This window comes from Ambystoma mexicanum, chromosome 3q, assembly GCF_040938575.1.
Source record: "Ambystoma mexicanum isolate Mex_15411 chromosome 3q, UKY_AmexF1_1, whole genome shotgun sequence".
Lineage (NCBI taxonomy): Eukaryota > Metazoa > Chordata > Amphibia > Caudata > Ambystomatidae > Ambystoma > Ambystoma mexicanum.
The window spans coordinates 1,123,047,204-1,123,059,740 of record NC_090926.1 but is presented as its reverse complement, the minus strand read 5'-3'; the positions used below and the strand labels follow the sequence as shown (position 1 = coordinate 1,123,059,740).

The window sequence follows — 12,537 nt, the reverse complement described above, 5'->3', positions numbered from 1 at the left end:
CATTTTCTCAGTAGACCGTAACCTCGGCATGGTGGTACCAGCACCTGCTCGGAATAATGGTGGCTTGCCTCTTTGCGGTGCCAAAAACAAGGCTCAAGATGAGGAGGCTACAGCTACATTTCTCAGCCTCCTGGAATCATGAGACGGGCTCCCAAGTGGCTCTAGTCAGCGTACCACACCACCAGGAATTTTCGTGGTGAACTGCAGACGTCAATGTTAGTGGGCAGGCCGTTTAGGCAGCTACACCCGGAGATCACCATTACCACAGACTCGTCCCTAGAGGGATAGGTGGCTACCCTGGACAACCACAGTGTCCATGGAGTCTGTTCATGGCAGGAACAACTGGAACACAACTGGCTCGAGATGATGGCCTTCTGGCTTGCCCTTAGAGAGTTCCTCCCCATGGTCAGAAATAGGTCGGTTTGCATTCAGGCAGACCGATTCACATGCATATATCAACAAACGTGGAGGTACCAGTTCTCCTCTCTGGAGGTTGTTGATCGGCATATGGGAGTGGGCACTGGTGGATAACAGCTTCTTATCGGCAGTCCACCTACCGGGATAATCCAACTTGGTGGCAGACAGACTCAGCAGGCTGGGTGTCGACAACTACAAATGGCAGTTAAACAAGGATGTCCTGAGGGAGATGATCACCAGGTGGAGCCACCCACAAGTGGACCTATTGGCCACCAAGCGCAACAGGAGATGCCAACAGTTTGCGTCCTGGATGGGGCAAGGCATGGGCTCCCTGGCGGACGCGTTGCAGATTCAGTGGAAAGACATGAGTGCATACATACCCCCGCCCCTAACTCAGTTGATTCAAAGGGTCATCTGCGAGGTAAAGGAGTTGGAGGCTTCGGCTCTTCTTGATAGCACCGTGGTGGCCCGCCAGATCTTGGTTCTCAGAACTCTGATGCCGGATCAACCTCCAGTACCACTTAAATTGGTCCAGCCCACCTACTGTCCCAGCAGGGGGTCACAGTGGATCACCCCGCTCTGCAGAAGTTGGTTCCTGAACAAGTTACCCTGAAACAGCTGCGCCTGTCACAGGGCAACCTGGCTATCATTCAGGGGGCAAGAAGAAATGTCACAGGGAGTCAGTACAAAAGCAAATGCACCAGATTCTGTTACTGGGCCAAGGTGTCCAAGATAGATTCTCTGGCATGCTCACTGGATGATGTTATACTTCTGCGCATCTGGCTCACTCCGGGGTGCAGGTAGACATAGGGGCCTACAAGCACTCAGGAGATAACATCTTCTCCTCCTCCAACCCAGTGGTCAAAAGGCACTTGGTGGGTTTGACCAGATTGTATCCCCTGGTAAAGCGTCCACATCCGGTCTGGCACATTAACGTGGTTCTGGGCGCCCAGGCCCACAAGCTTTTCAAGCCCATGGCATCAGCGGATATAAGGCTGGTTACTATAAAGACTGCTCTGCTAGTTGGCCTTACATCAGCGCACAGGATCAGTGAGATCCAGGTGCTGGTGGCTTCAGAGCCATATATCACATTTCACCGGGACAAGGTGGTGCTCAGGACGCACCCTACATTTCTCCCAAAGGTCCTGTCATTGTTTCACCTTAATTAGAAGATAGCACTTACAGCATTCTTTGCAGATCCAAAGGATGAGGCTCAGAATGTATTGCACTATCTGGGCGTCAGACAGGCTCTAAGATTTTACCTGGACAGGACAAAGAGCTTCCGTAAATCGGCTGCATTGTTCTTCATCTTTGGCTGGTCAAAGCCAGGCTGTCAGGCATCCAAGGCTTCTATAGCTAGGTGGATCATGATGACCATCAAGGAGGCATATGAGGGGCAGTACAGGTCCTTGCCTGTGAACATGTACACCCACGTCATCAGAGCCAAGGCTGTGACCTTCCAAAGACACTTTCCATGGCAGACGATCAGCAAAAGGCTACTTGGGCTTCCCCATCAGCCTTTTGCAAGCACTACTGCTTGGATGCTAGCGCCAGATCAGATGCAGCATTTAGCCAGGAGGATTTAAAGAACTTGTTTTCTTAAAGAGGGGCATCGATCTTCCCCAGGGCGGCATTCAGTTGTAATCGCCCATACAGCATGGAGGAAAGGCGATGGGACGTAGGAGTAATTGTTACTCATCTTAGTTACTAACGTACTCCTAGTCCATAGTCCCCTTTCCTCCATACGTCCCACCATCCTCCCCCTTAATAAACTTGTGTCATTAGGCAATTGTAATATTGTCGACGCGTCAAAGGGGACTGAGGAGTGGCGTGGATGCCGCGCCCCCCGCGCTCATCTAAATTTAAGGGGGAAGGCAATATTTTCTGGTGAAAGTGTTTTCCATCCCTAGCACCCATCCCTAGTGAGGGACACCCATACAGTATGGAGGCAAGGGTACTATGGACTAGGAGTACGTCAGTCATTACGGTGAGTAACATATAATTTTGTTTCCGTGGGAAGTCTTGACAACAAAGGAAATGTATCACACGCACGTTTAAAACAAGTCCAAGTGCTTGCGTATAAGAAAACACTTTCATTTTCCATTGTTGTAGGAAATAACTTTACCGGAGTGGTCACGTAGCTCCAATTAAGAGGGAGAACGCTGCTGATAGTCACTCCAAAGATTGCAGCTGACTTTCCGGAATTGTTACAAGAATATATACGTCAAAGAAAGGTTGCGTGTGAATGATGGTGTTAGGCAGAATCCTGTGCAGTGCCCTTTGGGACCACTACACACAATTAGGACCACAGTTGGTAATACAAGTTTTACCTTTGGTACAAGCCTGTACTACTATGTTAAAGTGGTAGCAGTAGCGGAGCAGCCAGGCTTATCTCAAGAGTATATGACCAGTAGCAGAGATTACACAAAGGGACCACAATTACTGTGACTCAAGCAAACACTGACTCAAGGTTTCAGGTAGAAAAATGTACATTTATTTTTAAACCATTCGTTATAAACACAACACTTCTATTAATTCAAAACCACACGAAAAATGCAATACAACCAACCATTTCACGTTGGTACACTCTCACACAAGGTAAGTACCCTATGTTTTAACAGACCGGTGTTGCTGAACAAAAGACGATACCGGGAATACACTTGCGATCACTTTTTGACAGCAATGACAGTTCGGTCTTACTAAAGAAACGCGTATCCGCGGCAAGATGTTACCGGGGCAAAAACACACTTAGCACCCGAGTTAACCAGAGAGAGCTGGGGGCAGAAATCATAGGCAATACTTTTGTCAAGACAGACGGAATCAGAGAACACTCGTAGACAGAAATTCAAGAGTCTGTAGGCCGGAGCCAGTGTCCAGTGGAAACGGGTTCCTGTTGTCGAGGATCACACAGTCAGATAGTTCAAGTTTCAACGTTGCCAGGAGTACTTGGATATTGTCAACAGAGGAAGCAAAAGTTATAAGAAGGAGAGAAAACAAGGTCAAGCCTTGGAGGCGAAGAAAAGGGGGTTCACCCTACTTCTTCAAGCAGAACACAGTACCTTATTCAATGAAGCAGCTGGTGCCACGGCAGTTGTTCCTGGTAGTTTTCTGCAGACCCACGGTTCCAGGAGCTTCGATGTGAAGGAGGACGTCTGGAGGGGTCTGCACCACACAGGGATGAGGCCGGCAGCAGTGACTGTGAATAAAAGGTGCGCTCCTTAAAAACAGGAGAGGCTCTTCAGATGGCTATCCGGACCACTACAGCTGTGTGCAGCGATTTCGACCACGAAGAGGATCCTCTGGCTGTGGAAGATGAGCTAGATATCCCCACCAACTCAAGGGAAGAAGACTCCGGACTGGATCTTCTCTGGTTGTCGAAGGGTAGCTAGCGCAGGACTGCAGCAGGGCTTTGCCATGACAGGGTAGTTGCAGCAGCCGTCTTCTCCGCTTCTCTTCGGTTCCTTGTAGTTCCAGTGGCGACTCTGACTTCTAGCCCAAGAGACCTGACTTTTATGCGAAAATCCCCCATTCACACAGCCTGGCTGTCAATCACGCAGCAGGGAGGTTGTCCAGCCCGGACAACCACCTCAGCCAATCATGGCAAAGTGCGACTTGGGTTTCCTAAGATACCCTGTGCAGGGGGTGACTACACTCCTCCCTCACATTCAGCCCACCTAGACACCCAGGCACCTAGAGGAGGGCTTCTTGGTAAAAGCCCGCCAAAAGACAGTGAACAAAGGAGGCAAACCTGGTTTGCCGCACAAAGTAAAACACAAGAAGGACTTTAACAAAAAAAAAAATGGCGAATAAACCCGACCGGAGCCAAAAGAAAAAGTATTCGGTCAAGCGGGTTTAAGTTCGAGGCTAATATAATAGCCTAAAACAATACCACGTTTATATAGTATAATCGCCGTCGAAAGTTAGCTTAGATACCACTGCCACCAGCGAAGTCTAAATGTTAAAAGAGCGAAACAATGCTGTAGGAGGTACAGATAAAAAGGGATACGGAGTAACCCTTTCCAGTACTCCATGTAAGATGGGGTGTACTGGATCTGTGGTAAAATGACTAAAGTTAATGGCAACTTTACCCCTTTTCTGGGGGACAGTATTTCTGTTTCTAATGTAAAAGTGAATCTTGTAACATCCTGAACAAAGTACTTTTTGTAACTGTAGAACCTGCTGAAGTAACAAAAAAGAGCAAGCATTACCCAAGCTAGTAAGAAAATACTTTCTAACGTGAAAACAGCTCAAATAAGAAACAAACATCTATATTATAAAGTTGTCAAAGTGGATACCAATCCAGTGTACTCTTATTCAAGCGTGACCAAGTTATCCAAGGCTGGAAGAGTGGCAATGCAGCTTTGGGGCAACTGCTGGATCAAGAAGGTGTGCATAAAGCTGGGGAAGGGAGCTGGGTGCTTGTTAAAAGGGCTAATCAACCATCTGTGAATCTGAGTCTGTTGAAGCTGAGAAAAAGAAGCAGTCTAGAAGCCAAGAAAGATTCCAGTGGTAGCTGCAGAAGAGGCAAAAAGGCTGTCCCTTCCTTGTGGCATAGGAAGGAATAGTGCTTACCTGTGGCAGTCGAGGAGTCTTGTCTATAAGTTATGTTATGTTACATAAATTTGTAAAGCGCACGGTCGCCCAAGGGCATCATGGCGCTGGTGAGGAAGCTACATGCTAGAGAAGATCAGTAGAGAGTCAGAAAGCTAGAACAGTGTAGTTTTCAGTGCTTTCCTGAAAGCCAAATGGTTGAAGGTAGATTTGAGTGGTAGTGGGAGAGTGTTCCAAGGCTTGGCCGCGGCAATGGAAAAGGCTCTGCCGCCAAGCGTTTCCCGGTTAAACCTGGGGACCATAAGGAGGTTAGTGGTCGAAGAACGCAGATTACGTTCCGGAATATAACGAGAGAATTTGGATTGGAGGAATTCCGCTCCTAAGCCATGGATTGCCCGATGGACAATACATAATGACTTGAACTTGGCTCGCTGTGCCACCAGTAGCCAGTGGAGACGACAAAGCACTGGTGAAATATGGGCACCATAGGGGCAGCCAGTTGCTAATCTGGCCAGGTTCTGCATATGTTGGAGCCATTGGAGCAAGCCAATCGGTTGAGATAGATACAGGGAGTTACAATAGTCCAACCGTGAAAGGACCAGTGCAGCCACCACGGGGGGGACGCATGGCTTCCGGAATCAAAGGCAGGACCCTCTTTAGAACCCTGATCTGGTGATGGGCAGACTGACAGACTGCCGTAACCTGATTTGACATGGAGAGGGAGGCAGAAAGAATAACCCCTAAGTTCTTAACTTTGTTGACTGGAGAAGGCAATGTACCCAATGATATCGGCCAAAAGGCCGGGGTCCATAGTGAGAGGTTGGGGGGGCAGCCCACCAACATCACTTCTGTTTTATCGCCGTTGAGCTTGAGCCAATTTTGGTCCCCAAGCACCGACTGCTTTAGGCAGTCGTGAAGACAGGCTGAGACCACAGTTTGGTCCTAATCAAGCCGGATCAGGATTTGGGTGTCATCAGCGTAGGAATAACAATTAAGTCCGTAGGAACGAATAAGGCAGACCAGTGTCAAATATAAATGTTAAACAGAATCGGAGAGAGCGAAGATCCCTGAGGGACACCACAGGTAAGGACACACAGGGCAGAAAGGAAGGGAGGCATAGCGAGAGTCTGAGTGCGGTCTGAAAGAAAGGAGGTAAACCAAGCAAGAACAGAGCCAGAGATCCCAATCTGTGCAAGACGAGATAGAAGGATAGGATGGTCCACCGTATCAAACGCGGCAGATAGATCGAGTAGGATCAGGGCCCCTACTCCACCCGCATTGACTAGTCTGGACATATCGTCTTGTACTTAGACAAGCACACTTTCTGTCCCTCTCCCTGGCCTAAAACCTGCCTGGGTGTTATTGAAAGTCTTTGAAGATTCCTAGAAGGAGGATAAAAGGGGCGTGACCAAAGATTCCAAAAGTTTAGCCAGGAAGGGAAGTAGGGAAAGGGGGTGAAAATTAGCAGGGACGGTAGGGTCAAGTGAGGGTTTCTTAAGGAGAGGGATAACCCTCGCAGATTTCAATTCCGGGGGGACCAATCCGGATTGGCAGGAGTTAATAGCCACAGTGATCTCAGCTAGGATGTCAGGGGCGATAGTCTTCATGATAGTGGCGGGGATGGCATCCTCGGGGGAGGAGGATTTAATCTTTAAAATGGCTGCTAGGACTTCTACCTCAGGTAACAAAGGAAAAGTGGACCAACTAGCAGGGGAATCAGTAGGAGGGGATGGCACAAAGCTGGTGGTATCAGGAGACAGTGTCGTTAAGGATTTAGCGATGTTTGATCGGATCACATCGATTTTAGTGGTGAAAAAGGATGCAAGGTCATTGCACAACTTTTATGATGGCTTGACCATGGAGGTCAAAGGTTCAGAGAAAGCGAGTGCATGAACAATGGAGAACAAAGCTTTTGGCTTAAGAAGAGCATTTTCAATTCTTTGAGCAAAGAAGGTTGATTTAGCTTAGCTTAACCTTAGCTAGCTAGATAGGTAGAGAGACTGAGCTTGTACGAGTCTCTAAGTGTCGGATGCATTCTCAAAGTGCCAAGTTGCAGCAGAGCTAACAGAACTGTGGTTTTATATAATTTTGTCAGAGAAAATTATATTGAAGGTGGTTGCAGTAGTAGTACACTGTGAAGCAAAGGAGCTTGCGTTCAGTGCCATCAGCAGAAGGGAGTTGCCAAAGCGGAAAGTAACTCCCTTAGAAGAAACATTTTGACAAACTATCCCAAAGACGCTGCAGAGGTTACAAAAAGAGGCACAGTTGTTGAAACAGAAGTGGTACTTTTGTTTTGAACCTTGTCAAGCTTTTCCTGGAAGGAGGTTACCTAGGATTATCATTGGTGCTGTTTTCTTTGTAGAAATTGGAAAGGGAATTTTTCAACAAACCGAGAAACGACTGTTACCAGTAGATTTTTGTTTTAATGAGCATTTGTTTCTTTTGGAGCTTTCAAGAACTGGTTCAAGACTTTATTTTTCTTTGTGAAAGATTGACTTTGAAAATTCCTGGGAAAGGGATCTACCCAGGACAAGTGGAAGTTATCCAAGTTACTGGTTATTTGGTAATCATATATTTATGTTTATGATTTATGTTGAATGTTTTGTTTAGTGTGAGGGCCAGTTTTCTGTATGCTAGGAGATTTCATTTAGAACCTGGACTAGGTAAGGAACTCCCTGGTAGATTAGGCTTTGTTCTATTTTTTTTCATTAAAAAATGTCAAATACTGAGAAAACTACAAGCAGTTGTCCACCTCGCATTACTAACCCCTCACACTATACTTATAGTTAGAACATTGGTGGAAGCTGATAAAATACTTCCAATTACTGCTTTTATAAAGACGCAGGCTAGCATCAGTGTGAACACGCATCCCTACTGCACAACACAGTGCCCTTGGCCTGCGCAGAGGGACTGGTAGTCCGGTTTTAAAGGCAGGAAGGCGTCCTACGTCAAGGCGTAGGGTGCGTGGTGTAGTCATAGCGAGCATTGCTCTGGCATAGTAACCTGCAGCGCACAACTCCTCGCCCTTGGCCTGCATGGGCTTTGCCGCAGAGGGCTCATTAGGCCGGTTTTAAAGGCAGTCGAGCATCGAGGCATAGGGTGCATGGCAAGCGTTGATCGGGCAGAGTAACCTGCGGTGCACAACACTGCGCCCTTGGCCTGCACAGGCTTTGCTAGCATCCCGTAACACCCTTCTATGTGCACAACCTCCCTTTGCCCCCCCCCCCCGGCACCTACGCCAACATCGCACAATGCCTGCATATGCCATGACTCCCCACTAGCCACCTATGCACACAACTGCCCACTCAGCCACCTACGCCAGCAGCCGCATATGCACTTGTCACCCCACTGGCCCCTCAGCCACCTACGCTAGCATCCCGCAACGGCCACCTATGTGCACAACCCCCCAACACTGCTCCTCATCACCCACCCAACCCTTCACTCCACCTCGCCCCTATTGACCACCCCATCTTCTGTGCTCTCATCAACACGGGCTCCGCCGTTGCACACGCCGTTGACGACCACAATCTCATTATCTCCCACTACCTCGACTTCCTGGCCATCACCGAGACTTGGGTCCATGATGCTGCAGGCCCCCCCCCCTTTCCATCGCCATCCCCTTCGCCTTTGCCATCCTACGCAATGAGACAGTCTCCAAAAAAAGGTGGTGGAGTCGCACTTATCTTCAGACACACTCCACATCCGCTACACCGCCACACCACCTCTCATGAACTGCCAATCCCTATCCGTCAAGCTCTCCTTGTCTGCCACCAGCAGCATCCATCTGATCTACTGCCCATCATGCCCTACCTACTCCTTCGAGGATGACCTCTCCCACCTCCACCTGCACCTTAAACCCCATACCAAGTCCCTTGTCCTAGGCGACTTCAACCTGGGTTATGGAGACCAATCTGACAGAGGCCCCATCCCTCTTCTCCACTATGGGAGTCCCTCCACTTCTCTCAAACAGTATTCAACCCCACACAACACCTCAGCCGCACCCTGGACAGGCTGCTCAACCATAATTGCCATCCCCTCATCTCAAACACCCCATGTGCTTGGTCGGACCACCACCTCATCCTCTTCTCCGTCCCAACCAACCATCCAAACTGCCTCCCTGCATGGCCCCTCCAACCCCCACCCATCTACTCCTGCTGCACCTTCAACCTCACCAGTGACCACATCCTACTCCTCAACTCCCACCACCACTGTTGGCAAACTACATCGACAAACTTGTCACCTTATACAACACCACCCTCACCACGGCTGTGGACACCCTTGAACCCCTAAAGAAACGCTCCCCCAAGCCCTTCTTTCCCACCAACACCTGGTACACCCCTAAGCTCCACACCCTTTGCTCCAAAAAGCAGGCCAGTGAACGTGCCTGGCTCACATTCCCCTCCATTGAGAACAAGACGAGATTTGCCTCCAATGCTAAATCCTATAAGAATGCCTTCCACCTCGCCAAAGCATCCGCCTACTCCTCCAGAAATGCTAACATGAAATCGGACTCTCGGGAACATTTCCGTATCCTCCGAGAGCTGGAGTGCCATGCCCCTCCCCCCCCATCCACTGTCTCCAAAGGCAATGCCTGGTGCAATATCATGCAGCAAGCCCCCGGAACAAAATCTCGGTCCTTCAAACCAAAATCCAGCACAAAGGCGCCGCCCTCAATAACCCCGCCTCAGTCCTTCTCCCCTCATACACCTGCGCAGCACCCCACTTTTTCAAATCCAGCCACATCACCACCCAAGAGGTTACATCGCTCGTCAACAGCCTCAAGCCCTCTATATGCAAAGCAGACATCTGCCCAGCTCCCCTCGAACCCCTGACCCTCATCACTGCCATCATCAATGCATCATTTGACTCCTGCTCCATACCATCCTCCATCAAAGAAGCCTGGATTACCCCCAACCCCTCTTGTAAAAACCCTCCCAGCACCCTGCCTACCCCACCAACTACAGGCATATCACCTCCGCCCCTTTCCTCTTGAAAATAATGGACCGTGCTGCTTATATCCAGGTCCAAAATAACCTAGAAATACACCACCTCCTGAGCCCCGACAATCGGGCTTCCGCCATGGTCATGGCACTGAGACCGCCCTCCTGTACCTGAGAAAATAAAAATAAAATAAAAAAATAAATAAAACTAGATGATGCCTGTGACTTTGGCAACCTCTCTCCCTCCTCATGCTACTAGATCTATCTGCGGCCTTTCACCTGGTTGACCATACCATACTCTGCAACCACCTATCCACAGCCGCCCTATTCTCCACCAAAGCCTGCCACTGGATCTCATTTTTTTTGTCCGACCACACATCGCGTGTCTTCTCCGGCAACCACTCCTCCACCCCACTGCCATCACCTGTGGGGACCCTCAAGGCTCATGCATCTCTTCCACCCTCTACAACTCCTTTACCAAGCCCCTCTTTCACCTCCTCGACTCCCGCCAAATCAAATATACCAATTACGCCAACGGCATCCAGATCCTCATCCCCCACTCCGGCTTCGATCACCAAGACACTGCCAAAATTAATGGCATGTCTGAATTTGGTCTGATCCTGGATGGCGACCCATGGGCATTGTCTGAATGACGACAAATCAGAGCTCCTTCCTGTCGGCAACCCAGCCAACCTAGGACCAGAATATTCCCACTTCACCATTGACAACACTGTTCCGGTCTCCCCAGTAGTCAAAACCTCAGACGTCCACTTGGACTCTACTCTCTCACTCACCAAGCATGTGAACTCCATCTTCTCCTCATCAGCAAATACCACCAAACTCTGCAACGGCTGCTGCATGTACCTCTCCACTGACAATTACATCAACATTGCCCAAGCCTCCATCTGCTTCAAGTTAGACTACTGCAATTCTCTCCTTGCTGGCCCCTCCAAAGGTAACCTGCATAAACTACAAAATGTTCAAAACACCTCCGCGTTGCCCTGGCCTAAATAAATTGGACCACATCTCTCAAGCCAGGAGAGATGCCCACTGGCTGTCAGTGGAGGACCGTATCTCATTCAAAATTCTTACCTTGACCCACTGCTGCATCAATAACACTGCTAACCAATACCTCTGAGCCTTTCACCAAACCAACTTCTTCAAAACCCACCAGAACTGCCTATGTCAACCTCCTGCACACACCTAAATTCAGAAGAACCAGAGCAGGAGGATCCAGCTTACCCGCCCAAGACACTACACTTTGGAACACCCTCCCACCCCACCTCAGAGTGGAGAGCTCTCTGACTATCTTCAGAAAAAACTAAAAACATTTCTGTTTAACTGAACTGATCAAACTTGGAACCCCATGTGCATACTTGACATGTACATATCTGTAACCATGCCTCTATGCTCACAGTGCCTTGACGCCTTTGGGTTTTTGTGCGCTCTACACATGCAATAAAATCTGTGATACTTATGCCCTGCTAGAAGCCTGTCTGGGGATGTTTTATAAGTTTCTTGTCATCCACCCACGACGTCATTTGGGCCAGCACAGCTCTTGCAAAACTCCTACCCACTATATCAAGCAGGGAAATTGAACGGTAATAAGATGGGCTCTTCCGTCCACCCATTTTGTAAAGCAGTACGATTTAGGCTGATCAAGATATTGGAGCCATATTAAAGACAGTTATTTAATTAAATAATCATAATAAAGTAAGGAACACATATTTCCTGCTCAGCCTTGAAAATGCCCCCTAGAATTTCCCCAGGAACAGGGGCTTTATTACTTTTTTGTGTGTCCATGGCAATGGTGATCTTTTTCATTGTGAATACTAACGGCTCAAATGGAAGACCTTCTGTGATTGGATTATATGTCTGGTTACATCATTTGCTCTTGTTTCACTGTATAAATCTTTAAAATAGCCATACCATGTTTTCTCAGAAATACTCCCCCGATTAACTTTATCTTCCCCTTGAGAAATAGAGAACATAAACTTCCACAACCTTACATTATCATTGTTTTTTAATATCTTCAGAATTGTTTCTCACACGACTTCTATGCATTCTTTCTTGTTGCATGCAATCAGCTTCTTAAGATTTAGTCCTGCTGAACACAGGTTGCCGCCTTCTATGTTTCCAAAATGTATAACGCAGTGCAACAAGTGTTGATTTGCATACTTGCATTCCTTATCCTGCCACATAACCCTCCTAGTTGTTGATTTACGAACTACGCTAAACGTCTTGGTGACCAGGGGCTTAGTTTTATCAATCATTTCCATGTAAGTACAACGTTATTAGTTAAATTGCGTACATAAATACCCTTTCCAGGAGAATCCGAATTTCTCAGTAGATGCAAGGACATAGCTTCTCTTTATTAATATCCTCACACTTGACTGCGTGCCTAGCATGCCTGGAGATATTAATTTGAATACTCCTATGGGTTTACATCGAACTTACCTTAGGACAAAGGTTTCGGTGGCGGTATATTCCTTGTGGTAACCAAATGGCATAAACTAGCTTTCTCTGCAATCAAAGGCTGCAACTGTTTTGAAGGCTTGTACAGCAGTAACTAAATGCTGTAATTGGTCCATAACATTGCAAACTATCAGGTACTACCAATTTACCTGAG

At 48.0% G+C, this 12,537-nt stretch overlaps 1 protein-coding gene across 6 annotated transcripts in view; it reads left to right on the top strand.

Moving 5' to 3' along the window:
- Positions 1-12,537, top strand: part of AKAP8 (A-kinase anchoring protein 8) — a 1,455,819-nt gene that overhangs the window by 536,519 nt on the left and 906,763 nt on the right. The gene's annotated exons all lie outside the window — the stretch shown is intronic.